Genomic DNA, 19,776 nt, shown 5'->3' with positions numbered 1-19,776 from the left:
TAATACGATTGAGACGTGTTATAAGTGTAAAATGTTCACAAATTTGAAAGACTTGATTAAAAAAAAGAGAATGTAAATTATCTCCATAATTTTATTTTGATTGTATGCTGAAATATTTTAGATATATTAAGTTAAATAAAATGTTATAAAATTTTATTTCACGTATTTTTTACTTTTTTAATGTTGCTACTAGAAAATTTTTTAAATTACATGTGTGGCTTGCACTATATTTCTATCCAACAATCTTGGTCTGGATGATATGAATATTGTCCCCCCAGTTTCTTGGCATTATATGACTGTAAATTTACTACGACTATCATAGTCACAACAGTATAAAATACTTAAACTTACAGTCCAGAAACATGGAACTAGGAAATGCTCTCCAAGTCTCATTCCGATAATTTGGTTTCCCATAAAATTGCCCACAGGAAAAGAATGTGCTGGTTAGAATGACGTGAATTTTTGGTCTGCCTGATCATTTCTGGTTTTGATTGTAAATCAATGAAATGAGTTTCTTTGGTCGGTACTTCGTGCAATTTGTTAGCATGAGTCAGCATCTCTGCATTAACTCTGCCAACATGAGATAGACTTTGTAAGCTTGTGGGGCTAAAGTCAAGACCATGGGCCACAGCAAAATCAATAACTGTGATTCTCAAACTTTAATGTGTATGAGAATCACCTGAAGGGCTTGCTGAAACACAGATTACTGAGCCCCATCCCCAGGGTGTCTGATTCAGTATGTCTAGGGTGGGGCTTCAGAGTTTGCACTTCCAAAAAGTTCTCGGGTGATGCTGGTCCAGGCACCACGAGTTAAGAACCATTGATCAAGGTAAATGCCACCTTTTAGGAGGGACCTAAGTGGCCAGTCAACCTTCCCCAGAGGTTACACCTCTGTCATATGGTATATCTTGTTTCAATTTCTGTATCACTAATTGTCATATGATCTTTGGTAAATCACTTAATATCACCAGACTCAGTTTCCTCACGTATGTGGGATTTCATCTGTATGCAGAGAGTTCTTGTTGCCTCTCGCAAAGATCCGTCCTCCCCTTCCTCCTTAGTAAAGGAAACCCATTTGTAGCTGAGTACACTGCCAACAGTACTAACAGACAGTCTTTCCCACCTGTCTGCCTGACCCCAGACCTACTAAATCAGATGCCGGCAGAAGTCTTACATGGGACTCCCAGGCAGGCAAATTCAGCTGGTGAATGGTTTTCTTTTTGCTTTTCTGCCTTTCTTGTTATTTCAGCAGCCATCTTTTATCATGAAGTGATTTGGAGGATTGCAGCCATGCATGAGAATGGTGCAGAAAGATGGAAATTTGCTTCCGAAAATGCGGTAGAGACAACATCCTGTCCCTGGAATGCCCATCTACAGGTTTACCTGTGTAAGAAAGAAATATGTCTTTATCCAGTTTAAGACATTATCGTTTTTTCTCCTACAAGTAGCTAAACCTAGAAGATCAATTCAAGAAAATATTCTATTAACAAGTTAGCCAATACTTTCAAACACAGAATCTCCTATGCAGGGTGTCCATTAAACCTGGGAACATTGGTAATACTAATTTTTTTTTTATAAATTGAAGGTGTTCTTGATGGTATATAGTCACCTGTGTTTCCAGAGTTTCTAGACATCCTATATTTTATATATCTATCCCAGGCTATCCTGGCTTTATTATGCCATTATATTTACTCTCCTTTAAAATCTACTTTCACTTTCATTATCCTAAGGCTTTTTCCAAATCACCAACAACATTCATCTTACATTCATCCATTAAATACTTCTAAAGACCCACTATATTGAAAAGCCCAGGAAAATGTTAAGTTAGGTGTTTTGGAAAGGAGGGAATTCAAAAGAATCCATTGTTAAGAGGAAGGAGAAATGTCACAGTCAGTTAGTAGAAATAAAATGAATTATGTCAGTAGACTCAGAGCAACTAGACAAAGAGGTGCAGCCTTTTAGAAAGACATAAAAAGAACCAGAAAGGAAGATGCTTTGTATGCTTTGACTGCAGGAGAAAAGCGAGCCAAGAACATTGGGTGTTTAACCCAGCTGAGTTAAGATCCGGGGAAGGGCTGAAATTGCGCAGGACTCTTGCCAGTTGCTCTGCATATGGGGGCTGAACTGAAGTATTGACATTATAGTGATAAAAATATCACATGATCACTAACTAAGAAGGAATTAGAGATAGAACCACACTTCCTCTTTGGGAAATGGTCTGCAGAGAAGTTAAGATAAAGTTGTACCATAAATGAGGAGAGAAATATTTTGAATTACATATAAAAAGATTAACTTGAGGGGGCCGGCCCGTGGCTTAGTGGTTAAGTGCGAGCGCTCCGCTGCTGGCGGCCCGGGTTTGGATCCCGGGCGCACACCGATGCACTGCTTGTCCAGCCATGCTCAGGTGGTGTCCCACACACAGCAACTAGAAGGATGTGCAACTATGACATATAACTATCTACTGAGGCTTTGGGGAGAAAAAGAGGAAAAAAAAGGAGGAGGATTGGCAATAGATGTTAGCTCAGGGCTGATCTTCCTCACAAAAAAAAAAAAAAGGATTAACTTGAAACTGTGCTGGAAAAATCTGCTGAGTTCAGGGCATATTTGTTCTTTCTTCTATGAATTTAGTTTTAAATTGGTGTATATAATAAAGCATGAAGATGTAAATCCAGATGGCCACACATATTGCTCTGGGCCAACCCACAGAGGACAATGAGAAAAGAATATGACGTCCATAGAAACGTGTGAGGTCTTTAAAATCTGGAAATCCAAAAATATTAAAAATAGTCATTTGCCTAAGATTATGTTTTCCATCCCCTTCAATTTAAAGATGAGAAAATTAAGGCCCAGACAGTTGTGGTCTGTCTCAGGTGGCACAGCTAACTAGAGCTAGGGCTAGTATAAAACCAAGGTTTCACATCTTTCAAAGCAATTTCACTTCTGCTGTACCAGTGACTTCCATTTTACCCAAACCTCACTCACCTGCATCTGACAAAGAGAAAATTCTGTCAAATTTATGCATGAGTTTCTCAGAAGTTAAGAGCATTAATTTCTCCAACATATCGATTTATATATTTGGTGCTTGGAAGATATTTTGTAGATTAAAATAGCTGTTCTGCATAATTCACAGAAGGATCACTTAATAGTGTTTTTCCCTTGGAGATGTAAACTGAACACTTGCTCCAAAGTTGTGGTTGAATCCCTTCCAATCTGGAATGTTCCCTGTTTAATTATGTATTTAATACCCATTATTTGCTGCTTTTAGTGAAAATGACTGGGATCCAAGCTGCTCTCCAACCTCTCATCTGCTATATATGACAAGGGGACATATGCTGATGAAGGTCTAATACAGTTTTGCTATAGGCTAAACTCAACACATCTGGTAAAGCCTCAGAAAAGGCCTCAGTCTCAAAATTCACTTGATTTCAGCGCCTGCCATGAAATCAAGGCAAAGGATTGGTAAAATACATAACCATCAACCTCTGAGGATAAAAACTCAGAACTATGAGCAACACTTGATGGAGAAAATAAAATTGCACAGCTACTAACATTAAAAATTTGGATGAATTACAATATGATTTGGCTTAAAAAAAGATGAATCCTTTTAAGTTTCTTAAGAAGCTTCTCCAATTTGGCTTTAGTAACATACAACAAAATTACAGAAGTTGTTTGTGCTTTGGAAAAAATGTAAGGTATGCTCTTTAGCTAACTTTTAAAACAATCTGTTAAAAATAATTAAATAAGGGCCAGCCCCATGGCGTAGCGGTTCAGCGCGCGCGCTCCGCTGCTGGAGGCCCGGGTTCGGACCCCGGGCGCGCATGGACGCACCGCTTGTTAGGCCATGCTGTGGCGGCGTCCCATATAAAGTAGAGGAAGATGGGCACGGATGTTAGCCCAGGGCCAGTCTTCCTTAGCAAAAAGAGGAGGATTGGCATGAATGTTAGCTCAGAGCTGATCTTCCTAACAAAAATAAATAAATAAATAAATAAAAATAATAATAATTAAATGGGACTTAAAACAGTAGGCTAGCAGGCAGCTGGAAGAGAATGTGTGAGAAGCCATACAGGTCTGAGGAGGAAGGCTGGGAGGTTGTAGCTATCACTACCGAAAGAGAGATGTAGATGACATTGGCTATGGACTTCCTCGGAATGATATAACATCAGAATAAACAACAAAATATCTGTAAAACATTTCTCCTGTGGGAAGAGTGGCATTATTTGTGAGGTATATACATGCATCTACCTGATACCATGCACTCAAAGAACATTCCTGATGTAAAATGGTTATTTGCCAAGCATTAAGATATTTTCCATTTTTGCAAAATGATTTCTTGAGGGCACTGGTACCTAGATCTGCGTTTCCTGAAGTGTGTTCCAGAGTTCAGCATTTTTTGCGTGATGCTACGAGGTGTCCCACAAAAAAATAATTAAAGTACGATGTTTCTCTGGTCTAATAAACTTGGACAACAGTGTGTTGGAAAAAATTATGTTTCTTAACTGCAGGACCCTATAACATGTTAATCTGTACTGTTTCCAAGAGGGGAAAACAACACGCAGAATTTTCCAAAGTTATTTGACTACATGGCTGTTTTCAGTGGGCTGCAGCTCAAGCCTGGTGTACTGTGGTCACTTTGTAAAAGTTGATTAAATATAAGTGTGCCATTTTTCCCAAAGAGGTGAATCTGCCTTTTGTCATTGGATTGCAATGTGCCTATCTTAGTGACTATCCTTAAAATCTATACAGAAAAAAGAATCTCTTAGCTTTTTCTGTATATCCATTATTGGACACATGAATAAAATAACAAAAACGTCACCTTGCCTTTTTCTCAAGGAGTGTCAATGAAAGAGAGGACAGGAAGATAGTTAGAGAAAAGGTGAACCAAATACATTTTAAACTTACAATAGCTGTAATGTTGGCAGAGTAATAAGTCATTTGTCGTATGGAGAAAGCTGACCAGGAAACTAGGATCTGTGTGTTGACTGGATGGATCAGACACTGGGATTTCACAGGAGTCCCACTGCAAATAATGCATTATGAGGGTCATATATATATATAAAATTTTATCTGCATATCTTTTCTGCTTTTCTGATGCTGCTACATTTGTCCAAGTCCTCAACATAAAGCCGTTACAGTTTGTTACAGGAAGATTGTTAGTGAATGGCTAAAATAAAATTAAGCATCTTGAGAATGAATTTCCTAAATATTTGCCTCCCCCTTCACCACATCAACAGTACAGGTCATGACATTCTCCCATAGTGTAAATGCTTCCCTGCCCACTGCTGAAGCCTTTAATGCCATGGCAAAGAGAAGTCAATGTCCCTTGTTCTCCTGCTGCCACAGACATGCAAGTGGTCAGGCAAAGAAAGGTCTAAGGTTTACTTTTTTGAGCCCTTCTCACTTCTAGGAGCCGTACGTAGGCCACATGGACCTGCACTGGGGCCCCCCGTGGCACACTGAGGCAACACCACTAGATAAGTGGGCTAGAAGGAAGCCACAGAAGAGAACTTAGAGATCAGAATCTAATAGAAACCAAGGTGAATCTTGGAGGCCAATAGATAGCAGATGCCAACCAGCGTCCACTGAAAGTCCAGCAGAAGGTCAAGGAGTAACATTCCCACCAAAGATACATAAGTCCTCATACTGCTAGATGCCACGTTAGGAAGAAAAGCAGGCAGAGGGAAAGGCTGGCTGGGCACCAGATAATTTTCATCAAAGAAAGACTATACGCTGTCCATTACATGATTGGACTAAAATATAAACTGGATAAGACTAAAATTTAATTTTTTCTCCAACTAATTACCAAGTAGAGACTTAATAATAAAAGTGAAAGATGAGATTTATTATAGACTAAATAAAGACATTCCATTTTCCTTTACATCTGAGCTGTAGTAGCAGTTGAATCTACAATCCTATGTTTATCCTTCAGAGAATCAGGGTGTATAGCATATGTCATCGTTAAGAATGTGACACTTATTAAATTATGTGGGTTGGGGGAAATAACTAACCCTGTCATCTCACATTAGAGCACAGAATCCATTTTTATCTCCAAGAATAAATTAATCATCTACAGAAAACATACATGTGGTCCAGTCAAAGCTCATCTTCTGTATTATCACCACCTGCTGAGAAAACTTGTTGCAATGAAGGATTAGAGCTCAGAGAAACCAAAGAAGGGAAACTCAGTTCTGTTGTCTGTTACGTGAAATGCCACAAAATCGCCCCAAATCAGTCCAGTCATGTCATGAACCTGACAAAATCCAGATGTATCTGAAATCTTCCTCAACTCTTTGACATTTAAATAAATATGAAAAATAAAGAAAAGAATGCAATTCAGTTCAGGTGCCCAAGCATCTAATTCTGTTAGAAATCCACTCTATGATGTTTGGCAAACTGTATCATCTTTTGATGTTTCTCCCAGTAAAATGAAGCTGATAATTTTATTTTTTAAAATTTGTCAAGTGTTTTGAGGATTACTATGATGAAGGAGAATGGATACAAAAGAGATTCCTGATGCCTGTTTTCAACCAAAAATATGTAACCTTTCCTTCAACAAGCCTCAGCAACCTGGCATAGTTCCTACTGGACAATGAATCAACAAACAGTCTGGAACACTTACTAAAGAAAATAAGTGACCTATTCTATTTGGATACTAGCCCTGAATGGGAGGGGTGAGAGCCAATCCATCACAGAAAGGAACTGTTTTCTTGGCGAAGACACATGGAAATTCTAAAATGATGTTAGTTCCTGTAATAACCACAAACAATTCTGATAATCCAGTGAACAACAGAAAGCACTTCCTTCAGGTGGAAAAACTACCAGAGAATGGCTGACGTCTTGATCTCACATACTTCAAAACTGTAGGTGCCAGATTCTATAATGAAAATATAACATGTAGTAGAATCACACTGAAGTAAACACTATGCTTACACCACGTATAAGAGGTTACGGCAGAAGCTGCTAACTGGATCCCATTATCTAAGGCATATGGCTTCCCGACTAATGCCTACATTTCCTAGCCACACTTTCAATGAGCTGCAGCCACGTGACAAAGTGTGACCAGTGGGATATGAGTGGAAATGATTTGCGCAAGTTCCAAGAAATAGTCTTAAGGTGAACAAGCAAGCCCTCTTTCCCTCTTTCCTTCTTCCTGCCGGCAGGATTTCAGGTAATATAGTAAATTAAATTGCTCCAAATACATAAAGGCAATACCCTATGGATGGGACAGAATAAAATAAAAGAACCTTGGGTCTCTGACACCATGAAGTGACAGAAATAGACCTAAACTGTTTACACCAGATTATTGCATGAAAGAAAAATAAACCTCTATCTTGCCTACATCAATATTATTTGGGGTATTTATTATGGTGTTCAAAGTGACTTCTGACTGATAGAGGGGTGCTAGTTATCTGGGCTGCCCAAGTTAATTCATTCAATGAATATTTTCTGATTATGTATTAGGTTTGAGGTCCTAGAGATAAAAAGTTTACAACTTACAGGACAACAAAAAACGCTTACCGTCTTGGAGCACTCTCCACATATTTGTGCTCATTGTATACAAAGAGAACAAAGTAGAAAGTCATCAATTCTACACATAGCGTTAAGCAATGGAATTTTGGATAAAGGATATTGATTGGTCTGGTAACTCTCCAAGTCAGTCACTTCTAACAATGCCTGAAGAGGCTCTTTTAATACAGTAACGAAACACAAAAGCATTACCTCTGAAGCACACACACACACATATTTTATATATATATATATATCAGTATATATATATGTATATATATACCTCACATGTATATGTATATATACACAGTCTGTATACACATTATATACTATATATGTGTGTGTATGCGCACATCTCACATATGTACATGTAATATACACACATAAACATAGGCAGCATCTACCATCACACTGGGGTTAATATCTCACTCCCTCCTTTCAACTCCATATTTTGAAGTTGATATCTCTTATTCAACACGTCCCAATATAATAGCTTGCATCATAGTTACTTGCATACATCTAATTTTTGCTCAAATACTGTAAATTCATGACAAAAAGGATTATGTCTTATTCACTTTCGTGTCCCAATAGTAACTTAGACAGCACTTGGGACATGAAATGAGCTTTACACTTGTAAATAAGTGATTTACTGAATGAGTAAAGGGCTATTTGGAGGGTCATGTCAGGGAAGGAAAGACAGGAGTTGAATACAGATTTTCTTCCTGAGTGGGTGTTTGTGGATTAAACTGGTTTATAACTAGAAAATAGGAACCATTGAACATAACACATAAAAGCCACTTAATCATAAAATACTTACAAATCCACACTAAGCCTTTCAAAAGCAATAGGTCAAGTCCTTCACCATAAAAATTTGTTTGTTTATTTATGGAAAGTACCTCCATTACGGAAAAAGAGTTCCTTGACCTGTCCAAGTGAACAAAATGTTTCAAAGGCCAAAGTTACGTTTCTTTCAAACTCATAATTGCAGGTAAGCAGTTACATTGAAGTCCATTCATTGTGCTAGAATTTTTTAGTGTTCTGAATGCTGATTTACCAAAACTCACTCTGTAAATATAATTGGCAATGAAGTCCTAATATTACTCCAAAGGAAACCATAGGCAATTTATGATCAAACCAAGTTATTCTTAGAGCTTAAAATTTAATCTGAAACTTCTGCTGCCAAATATAAATACCTGAGAATCATTTGGGACAAGCATCCCAGGGGCCATGCAAACACCAGCAGTCCAGTAAAGAATAGCCTCAGCCTTCCCCGGGAGCAACGGTTTTGAAGGCATTTACCTTCACCATCAATGATCAAGGGATATCGACTTTTTCTCTGAGATATCTTTTATATTGCAGATCAAATATTACTAAAAATAGAAGACAGTATGACTATCACCCTCATCTACAGGTAATGTTCATGAGATATATTGTCCTTTGAATTTTTAGTTTAATTGATATATAGTGTAATGTGAACATGCTTTTATAAAATGAGGAACTTGTATTTGATGATCTCTGTAAATTCCTTTCCAGCTCTAAAATTATTTCTCCACAATCATTCATAAATCCCAATAAAAATGCCATCCCAAGGAAAGTCAATACAACCTTACTTGAATTTTTGCCCTCTTCTTTTTTGTCTGCCTTTTTACAAAGTAAGTTATTAGGGGGTTTTAGAAATAAAATTTCAAAGTCAACAGTTACAAGGACATATAATAACAGTACTAACTTGTGAGGGGAAAACGCAATTTCATACAGCAGTAACTGAGAACATAGGGGCAATTTTATACATCAAAAGGCCTTAATATTTTCAAATCTCATACAATTACTAAATTCAATCTTCATTTTAACTAGTCTTTAATCTGCTGACGTTTTTACATGCACTTGCACAGGATCCAAAATAATAAGTATGTTAACCTCTGCAACTCTGTCCGTTACCTCTGACCATGTGCCATCCAGAGAAAACGCCTTTAAATAGTTCAGGATAGACAAGGGTCCAGGACTGTCTATCATTTTCCATGTTTTCTAAGTAATTGAAAATTTCCACCTATTCTGCCTGGGATCATTTAGGGTGGAGAACATAATACTGCTGAGGGAGATTGGTTAGAGAAGCTGAGGCTCCGTGTTCTAGAGGAGGATTTTAAACTCCCAGATTGAATTTGGCATGTCTGTGGTTTTCTATGTGTCTGCTAAATCCTCAGCCATTATTTTTCTAGAAGCAAAGTGTCAAGTTGCTCCACTAATCACTCTTCAAATGCTTATCTATTCCCACGCAGTGCATTATTAAATGGAAATGAGCCTAATTATTCACCTGTTAGTGGGTGGGGATTGAGGCAAAGAGAAAATGAAAAGAATAACATTTCCCTTTCAATAGTTTGGTGTAGAATCTCTATGCTACAGTCCTATGAATAACAATTTGGCCTTGTATGTGTGATGGGATAATAATTTTACATAATAACCAAAATTTTGTCTCACCTACAATTCCTTGCTCCCACGCCTACTCTCCCTGTTCCCTACCCATAACCCACCGGATTGCACCTTGCAGTTAGAAGAATTCATTCCCTCCAGAGGTGACTGTTTCAGCAGATCAACAAAGTAAAAGAAGCAAGATGGTCTCTGCTATGCTAAGATGGTATTTAGGCCTTCAGGAAATTGGACACATTCTGAAAAATATGTTAAATTTTCTTGCATACACAAATGGAGGGGGGCATGTGAAATTTGTACCTATTTACCAGTAATGATGGAATTGTTTGTTCGTTTTCCCCAATAACAATAATATGCATTATTTTAAATGTTGGAACTACATATGCCTTGGTAGGACTCAGGAATACTACAGTGGACTTACTCTTTAGTTCCGTCAGACACACTGACCAGTTTCCCTGAATCCCAACACACTTCCAAGATTTTCTTTGCATGGAGGCCACAGTGGGAGGCAACAGCCTGGAGTATCAAGTCTAAGGTTCTTGTCATTCACTCTTCTATGCTAAGACATCAGCATCCTTTCATCAAGTTTAAAGGGAAATTGCACTATGCATTAGAAATATGGAACTTTGGAAAGAGTTACCAAGATCCTACACTGCAAATGATGCTCACCTAAGATATACAGGACTTGGAATTTTTTTCAGACCACTGAACATAATAATCTATGATTTCATGCAAAATGTTTCTCTAGGTCTTGTTTTCTTTTTTCTAATATTTATTTGGCTCAGTCATAGATTCTTATGAGTGTGAAATGAAGTAATATGATAACTATCCCAAAACTTTCAAGCACGTTGAATTATCCAAATAAGAAATCCAGGAACTTTTTAAAATCTCAAAATGAGAATGTATGGCCTCATATTTACCAGCTTGAACTTTTTTTTTCCCCCAATAGTGCAGCCTCTTTTGGTTTTGAATTTCCAACATCAGGGAATTAAGATGAAGGCAACAAACCTACTGAAGAAGGCAACAAAAAAGTTGACTATTGAGAAGACTGCTCTTTATTGTGGAAATGACCATGGCATCCTAGTGAATATTCCTCCTCAAACCCTAATTTTAAATGCCTAGCGACTGCTGCTACTGAAATTTCTTCTTACAAAGTGCTGCCTCCTGAATTATGTAGATCAGCAGTAGCCAGCAGTCTGACATCCAAAAAAGATTCAGATGAAATTTTTAACATTTTAAAAGTAGAATAGTCTCTCACACTTCTAGGATACTGGTAATGTTCTCTTTCTTGAGCTTGAAGGTGGATACATGACTGTTCCCCCTTTATGATAATACACCAAGCTTTTGATTGATGATATATACATCTGTATGTGTGTTTTAATTCAGTTAAACTAAAGAAAAATAAAACCTGTGCAACTAGGAACATCAAAAGACTCTCCTCGAAAGATGGGCACGGATGTTAGCCCAGGGCCAATCTTCCCCAGCAAAAAGAGGAGGATTGGCAACAGATGTTAACTCAGGGCTAATCTGCCTCACCAAAAAAATCAAAATTAAAAAAAAAGATCCTCTTAGAAAAGAAGCACTAACCTTGTGCTACTCTCTGGACTTTGAAAACTGATTAGGGTTTAGCTAAATAAAATTATAGAGACCATCATGATACTTAAACATTACAGTTTAAAAAGCACTTCCATATTCATACTATTAGTTCTGTGAGAGATTTAGTTCTTCCATTTTAAAGAAGAAACTATATTTCAAAGCAGATAAATGACTTTTCCAGAGTGTTTAATTTAATAAGCTTCAGAACCCTGTCTCATTCCCAGCATTTTTTTTCTGTCTCTGAGTATAGTCTTCATTCCACAATTTCCCAGCTAACCCTGCTACATGAACCTTTATTAAGACTAATCCTGTTATTAGGCCAAAAGACAAAAGCTATACAATTATCCCAAAAAGTGCCAAAAATGGCATTTGATAAATTCCAACATTTATTCTGTACTTTAAAAAATTTATTGTGAAACCTCTTTTAACATGATAAATGAGATTAATCTCAAACTGGGATTTGATATTTTAATAGAAGCATGATCATTAAAGGCAAAAACAACCTGACAACTTCTGCTATCACCACTATTTGAGATTGTCCTGTAAGTGTAGGCTAATGCAATAAAGGGTAAAAGTATTAAAAAAGAGACACAGTTATCATTATTTCATTTTGACATGCGTAACTACCTGGAAAATCCTGGAGGGTCTGGAATAACACTTTGAGAACTAATAACTAACAAGAGTTTAATAAAGTGAACAAAACAATAAGTACTATCCAAGTACTATCCAAGTTATAAAACTTCACTGAGAAATGAAAAAGATGGCTTGAATAAATGCAGATATATATATATACCAAGTTCTCTGTAAATAACTTGTTGTAAAAGTGTTCACTACAGCACTATTTATCATAATAATAAAAAAGGAAACCAACTAAATATTTGACAATAGGGAATAGGTAAAATAAACTATGGCAGAGTCATATAACTGTATGAACAGCCATAAAAATATATAAAAGAAAAATATTTCTTAGCCTGGAAAAATGTTCAGTGTGGGCAGTAACTTTTTAAAAGTCACAAAACAGCTTTGTTTTTTAAAAGAGAGTATATTTTGTGTGTACGCACATACAAATATATACTCAACATCGGGAGGCTATACCCCAAAATGTGTTATTAGTTTACGAGTGATTTTAATTTTCTACCTACGGTTTATCTGCATTTTTTTGTATGTACCTGTAATTCCTTCATTTTGTACAGCATGTATTAAATTTGCAATAACAATTAAAACAACATACATAATTATCTTAGAAAAAACAAATTCTCCTCTTGTGGCTGGGATAGATTTCATGTAGTTGTCTCCCCAAAAAGAAACAAGTAAAACAAAAAACAAAACCTCAGTAACATAAGTTGACTCTGTCTGCTGGAATTCTATTGTATTTATATGATCCCAAGCAGTTGTAGTCAAAAGACACCTTCATGAGGGCTGGCCCAGTGGTGTAGTGGTTAAGTTTGTGCCCTCCGCTTCGGCGGCCCAGGGTTCGCAGGTTCGGATCCCAGACGTGGACCTACGCACTGCTTATCAAGCCATGCTATGGTGGCATCCCACATATGAAAAAAGAGGAAGATGGGCACAGATGTTAGCACAGTGCCAGTCTTCCTCAGCAAAAAGAGGAGGGTTGGCAACAGCTGTTAGCTCAGGGCCAATCTTCCTCACGAAAAAAAAAAAAAAAAGACACCTTCATGGTAAAGTTTTAACCCAAAACTTCAAAGCGCAATGAGAAATTGTACAGTTTCACCACACATGTATATAGTGTTTTATTCTTTCAAAGATAATTGCATATTTGCAGAATTATTTCATTGCCACTCCAACCCTTTGTGATAAAAAATTATCCCCATTTATAGATAAAGATTTTGAGGCACTAAAAATTCTAAATAGTTAAACACACGGGTACTTAATATTGTTACCTGTACCAGTGTACCAGTGGGAGTAAAATCTAGAACTCTGAACTCTAAATCCAAATGACTTTCAAACTAGATTTCACTTCAAATAATTAAAGTTTCTCCCTAGTGTCAGGTCCTATATTTTGGAAATTGTGTATAGAAGCGATTAGAAGACCATGCAAATTTAAAACAAATTCTAAGAATATTTTAAATTCTTGAGAGACAAGAGCTATGGTTAGCTAGGGTTCTTATTTCAATTATACACAAAAGCTTAAGGGCTGGTGTCAAATCGCTCAAATATAGACTCAGTTCCTTGAAATGATTCACTGAGAGTAACTGGCCCCTGAAACAGAGCATCAAATGCAACTTCTGAAGCTAGAAATTATCATCAGTCTGGGTCCTAGGAAATCCATGGGAAAGCATTTTCTCTCCTTTAGTAAACCCATCATTTTGACTTAGAGAGTTAACCTTCCTTTCAAAAAATTGATCTCATAAGTGATGCATTTCATGCATACATATGTACTGACATAGTTAAAACACAATCAATATGCTTTCAAGGAACATATCCCAGCATAAGATGTGGTTCATCATTTTCTTCATATGTAACATTTACTTTGGATTACAATGAGGAAGTAAGGAAAATACGATGAACAAAATTCATCTCATGATACATTTAACAACCTTGCAAAAGCTTTACATGCATTATGCTTCACAATAAACATTGACATTTATAATCTAAAATTCTCATTTGTGCTAAAGGCAGACTCATTCTTTCACTTAGGTAATGAAATTTTAATATAGTATGTGTATGAGAAGGGAAGGGGAGGATAAAATATATTAAGTAATTTACTTGGCTATTACACTACCAGAAAGAGGACATCATTTTTATTCTACATTTCCCAAGCAATAGATTTTGCAGCGAAGTCGTCAACTGATGGAAAAGTTTTAGTACACATCAAATTTGCTGAGAAAAGACAGAGCTCTGTGAGTGAATCGCGTTTTCCATTTCCTCAATATTCAAAACATTCGAGTGGAACATCCAAAATAAACACGTGTTTTCCCCTCATCTAGAGTATGTCTTCCACCTGTGGGCTATTGTAATGGGCTCAATGAAAAACTCAATGACTACTTACCTTGGTGAAAAGTAGAAATCCCCATTAGCCAAAAAGCAGCTCCCTTCATTTTTTTTCTTTCCCATATACATCCAATTAAAAAATCAATAGCATATTATTTTCCAAACGAGTCACGGAACTATGAGGCATGGACACGTATGAAGGATGTTAAAGAAGAGGGAGTATTTGAGGTAAAATTGAGTAGTTTGACAGAAAGTGAATTTTTTGGTCAAGAACATGTATTACCTTGGTTCCAAAGAACTCACAAATACGTAGACGGGTAATGTCGAATATCACCAATTTGTGCGTATGCTGTTCATTCAAGCATTTGATTGCCAGCATTTTTCTCTATAGATGTTGCAAGTTCCACCTAAGCTGTTTACTGTTTTACATTGAAAGAAATCTGCACCTTAGGTGCAGTGGAGCCCCACTGGAATATTCTTTATAGGTACATGGCTTGTTTTGCCTTACATCAAGACACTTGAGGTTCTTCTAAAAACATCCTCCAAGAACAGATGTTTTGTTTTGTTTGGTTTTTTGTGAGGAAGATCAGCCCTGAGATAACATCCATGCCAATCCTCCTCTTTTTGCTGAGGAAGACTGGCTCTGAGCTAAATCTATTGCCAATCCTCCTCCTTTTTTCTCCAAAGCCCCAGTAGATAGTTGTATGTCGTAGTTGCACATCTTTCTAGTTGCTGTATGTGGGACGCTGGCCCAGCATGGCCGGAGAAGTGGTGCATCGGTGCACGCCTGGGATCCAAACCCCAGCCGCCAGTAGCAGAGTGTGCGCACTTAACCGCTAAGCCACGGGGCCGGCCCCCAAGAATAGATTTTAAGACAGATTCTGCCTATTAGGAATTTTAGACCATAAATTTTAAGAATGAAACTCTAAATTATGATAAGTTAAATGATTGTTTACCAAGTATTTCCTCCCTTCTCCCTCACACTGTGGGCAGAGTGTACTTTCCCATCCCAGTGATGTTGGGTTTGGACATGTGGCTTGCTTTGGTTAATGGGCTGTTAGAAGACATGATAAAAACAAAGGTTTGAAATATGCTTATGTAGTGGGACTTACCTAATCATGCTTTTGACATTGCCATGTGCTATGGTCTGAATGTTTGTGTCCCTGCAAAATTTGTATTTTAAATCCTAACCCCTAAAGGTAACGGTATTAGGAGGTGGGAATTTGGGGAGGTAGTTAAGTCATGAGAGTAGAACTTTGATGAACAGGATTAATGCCTGATAAAAGAGGTTACAGAGAGGTTCCTGGCCCCTTCTGCCATGTGAGGATATAATGAGAAGTCTGCAACCTGGAAGAAGGCCCTTACCTGGCCATGTTGGCATCCTGATCTCAGACTTCCAGCCTCCAGAACAGTGAGCAATAAATTTTCGCTGTTTATAAGCCACCCAGTCTGTGGTATTCTGTTACAGCATCACAAACGAACTAAGACATCATGAAAAGAACATTCTTGGGTAGTCCACTGTTCCAAGGAGGGTAAGAAACACATCAAGCTGACTTGGACTCAGCCTGTGATTTGGAGTCAAGCCCAGCTGAGCCCAATCTATATCAGCTGACCTAAAGCCAAGGTAGGCACGTGTAATAAGAACAAACGCTTTGTCTGAAGCCACTGTATTTGAGGTGGTTTGTTACCCAGCATGATTGTAGCCATAGCTGACTGATACACACCTGGCAACCAACACATTGTTAAAGCGGTAATTATAACATATAGATAGGTCTTTACACTGAATTTAAGGTAGTTACAATGTAGCAAAACTTGATCAATAACCACATTTTTTGCATATAACTAAAAATGTGATGTATGTCATTTATCAAGATAATATTGTGTTACTTAAAGGAGAAATGACTGGACCTTTTGAGCTAGCTAGACATGTCTGGCTAGCATTCCTCTCTCTAAATATATGGGTTAAAAACTTTCCCAGTCCAATTCAAAATGGGGAAAGCAATACCTTGATGAAGAACAAAGCAGGCAGTTTAATTTTGAATGACTATTCTGTTGTGTTCATCCTGCTGCTTAGAGAACTAGTGAGGGGGATATTTTCTATATTGAGTTAACAGAAAAACTATAGTTATAAATGAATACAAATTAAAGCTGCTAAAAATAATTTGTTGGTCATTTCAGATGCCATATTAAGGTCAGATTATAAGTATTAGATATTCTTCTTAGAGAAATCTAGCATGATATGAACAGATCCACATGAAAATTCTCAATTGTTAATATAGATTAAAAAATTGTGTTCCCTTACATTGAATAAGATTAAATGTATAAAGTAAAAAGTTTAATATTTTTTGAAAATTTCTTTTTAATTACTACTATGGCACCTTGATTATAATGAGAAAGACAATTTCATGTAAACTACAAAAATACTAATAATTTATCTTACAGTATCTTATGAAATATTCTTTAGTTTTAAAGTTCATGAGGGGAACACTGTGAGGTTTTCATTATTTCCTTAAGGAAAATAAATCTTAATTCCTAATCTGAATAATATCTTTATCAAAAGTTTATATTTTGAGTCTAAATTGTGAATGTGAAATGAAAGCTATTGACAAAGCCATAAAGCACCTTCAATGACACTATTTTAAGACCCCCAGAAGAGAATTTGGTCTTAACCAAACAAAGCGTAAAATCACGGATGAACTAAATAAGGACTTTTGAGGAGGATCCAGCAAGTTAGAACCAATCTGAAATGCTTGTATAGTGTTAGCAGTAAGAGTATTTTAAAAACTAAATTGTTGCTACACAATCAGCACGATTTCACCCTGAAGAGAAGACTACGCTTCAGCATGTTCTGACCCTTCAGAGAATTCGTCCAATTAGGAAACAATTTATCAAAGTTTAGTCCTTGCTTTCAAACTCTCTTCATACATCATCTCAGGGGCAGTGAAATTACTGAGGATTCTCTAGAAGTCCTAGACCCTGGTCAGGAATAGAAACTTCGTCCTAACATCTGTAACTTTTCATCCCATTCCATTTTTTTAAAATCGGATACATATATAAGTATATATATCTAGTATGACTAAAGAAAGAGAAGATACTGTATTCTTTAATCTTTCTGGTTTTGACATAGAAGCACAGATTTTAGGTTTAAGGTCTGGAAAAGAAAAAAAAATATCTCATAAGTAAATCTATAAAGATTTTTCATGAAAATTAAGGCCAGCAAAATGTTTTTAAAAGGATTCCTACTGATCATTAAATACAGCAAGAATAAAAAGATACTGAAAAGCGAGTTGGTCATTATATATTTCCACACAATTTTAAATTCTCCAGTGAAAATATTAAACCTCATTCCCCAAAATTGAGTTGGATAATACAGTCTAATACACCCTAAAAAATGTTCCTTTCATTTTTAATTAATAAGATTATTTAGTGAACATTTGTTCTGCTAACAAATGTTGGCATTATATTAAGAGAATGAATTATTTCTGTATTCCACCCTAAAGACAGAGGTGGATTTTCTGAAGAAACAAGATTGTAGTTTCTCTCAGTATTTCTCTGTTTAAGGAATTTCTTTCTTTCTTTCTTTTTTGTGAGGAAGATCAGCCCTGAGCTAACATCCATGCTAATCCTCCTCTTTTTGCTGAGGAAGACCAGCTCTGAGCTAACATCTATTGCCAATCTTCCTCCTTTTTTTTTTCCCCAAAGCCCCAGTAGATAGTTGTATGTCATAGTTGCACATCCTTCTACTTGCTGTATGTGGGTCGCAGCCTCAGCATGGCTGGAGAAGTGGTACATCGGTGCACGCCCGGGATCCGAACCCAGGCCACCAGTAGCGGAGCGCGCGCACTGAACCGCTAAGCCATGGAGCTGGCCCTTGAAGGAATCTCTTATAAACATATGCGTACAACATTTTTAGAAGAAGATCACTGGCAACTTCAAATGCCTGAAACTAGTTCTTATTTGGGGAACAGACTTTTTGGTAATGGCTGTAACACAAGAGCCATGTGTCAGGACAAGGTGAACTCACATGCTTCTTTGCAAAAGAAAAACTGTCTCCCCAGAATCTACACCATCTACTCCTTCTCGAGTCCTGCTATCAATGTCCCTCCATTATATATACTTTATACAAAGAAAATGAGATTGGATTCAACACTCCACATGCTGTGTAGAGGCATCTATTTATAATCAGCATCCAGGATCGCAGCAAAATCCACAAAAGAACAAGTTCTCTGTCCAGTAGATGATCCAGGTCAAACTTCTGAAGCAATCTTTTCTTTTTTGACTGATAGTAAAGACAACAAAGAATCTTTCTTGCTCTTTCAGAGGTAAGCTAAAAGGAATCTTGCTAAAACTTAACAACACTATAATTTAAAGAAATGGTCCAACTGTCTAGGACTAGGCTTGGGAGTATTTATATGCTCATGTGCACCAACATAGATTGGACAGAGAATGAAAATAGAATTTTAGGACTGGGAAGTCAAGATGGCAGCATAAGCAGACTCTGAACTCATCTCCTCCTGCGGACACAGCCAATTTACAACTACATGTGGAAATATTACCCCTGAGACAGAACTGAAAGCTGGATAAGAGGAACTCCTGCAACAAAGGACAATCCTAATTGAGGTGGAAGAGGCAGAAACTCCCTTCTGGAGAGAAGAAACGCCACATTCACAAGCCACCAGCTTCATGGCCGCCAGCCCAAAGGTCTGCAGCCCTCCCGGGAGGAGCGGGGCCCTGAGCCAGGGAGCGCCCCCGCTGTGGGCATTTTGTAGACCCAGCACAATCAAGATGAGTGGCATAACATCTGACTTTGCCTGTTGCTAAAACATTGGGAAGTACCCCCAGAAAAGCTGGTTCACAAAGAGATTAAAACCGGCTCTTAAAGGGCCCACACGCAAACTCACCCGTTTCAGAAAGCAACCGAAAATCAACAGAAAGAAAGGTGCACAGTGCTTTGGTGAAGAGACTCACCTGATAGGCTCTGAGTGAATCTCGGTGAGAGGTGAGACCTCTCCAGGGACTGGGACATTGGCGGCGGCCATTGTTGTGGCCTGGTGTGGGTGTGCTGACACAGACGCCATTAGAGTTCTCCCTGGGGCCTGCTAGCACAGGTCTGCCCCACCCACTAGAGCACTGATTTAATCCAGCTCAGCCAGGGCAGGCAGCCCAACCTAGGGACTGGCCCCACCCAACAACAAGCCCTCAGGCAACTTGTGGGCCTGCATAGATTGGTGACTGGATTTTCTGCAGCCTGGGAACTGAGTCCACTTCAGTGGGGGAGGGCGTGCAAAAGGAACAGGTGGAGAG

At 37.7% G+C, this 19,776-nt stretch overlaps 1 long non-coding RNA gene across 1 annotated transcript; it reads right to left on the bottom strand.

The window, feature by feature from the left end:
* Positions 1-1,182: 1,182 nt before the first annotated feature.
* LOC147916987 (uncharacterized) lies at positions 1,183-19,545 on the bottom strand. Its single transcript, XR_015552351.1, has 3 exons — positions 19,441-19,545; positions 4,900-5,017; positions 1,183-1,383 (listed from the first exon to the last, which is right to left on the bottom strand). It is a non-coding gene; the product is annotated as an uncharacterized LOC147916987 (long non-coding RNA).
* Positions 19,546-19,776: the final 231 nt, after the last annotated feature.

This window comes from Ceratotherium simum, chromosome 5 (assembly GCF_057802395.1).
Source record: "Ceratotherium simum simum isolate JZ-2026a chromosome 5, ASM5780239v1, whole genome shotgun sequence".
Taxonomy (NCBI): Eukaryota; Metazoa; Chordata; class Mammalia; order Perissodactyla; family Rhinocerotidae; genus Ceratotherium; species Ceratotherium simum.
This window is presented reverse-complemented; position numbering and strand designations above follow the sequence as displayed.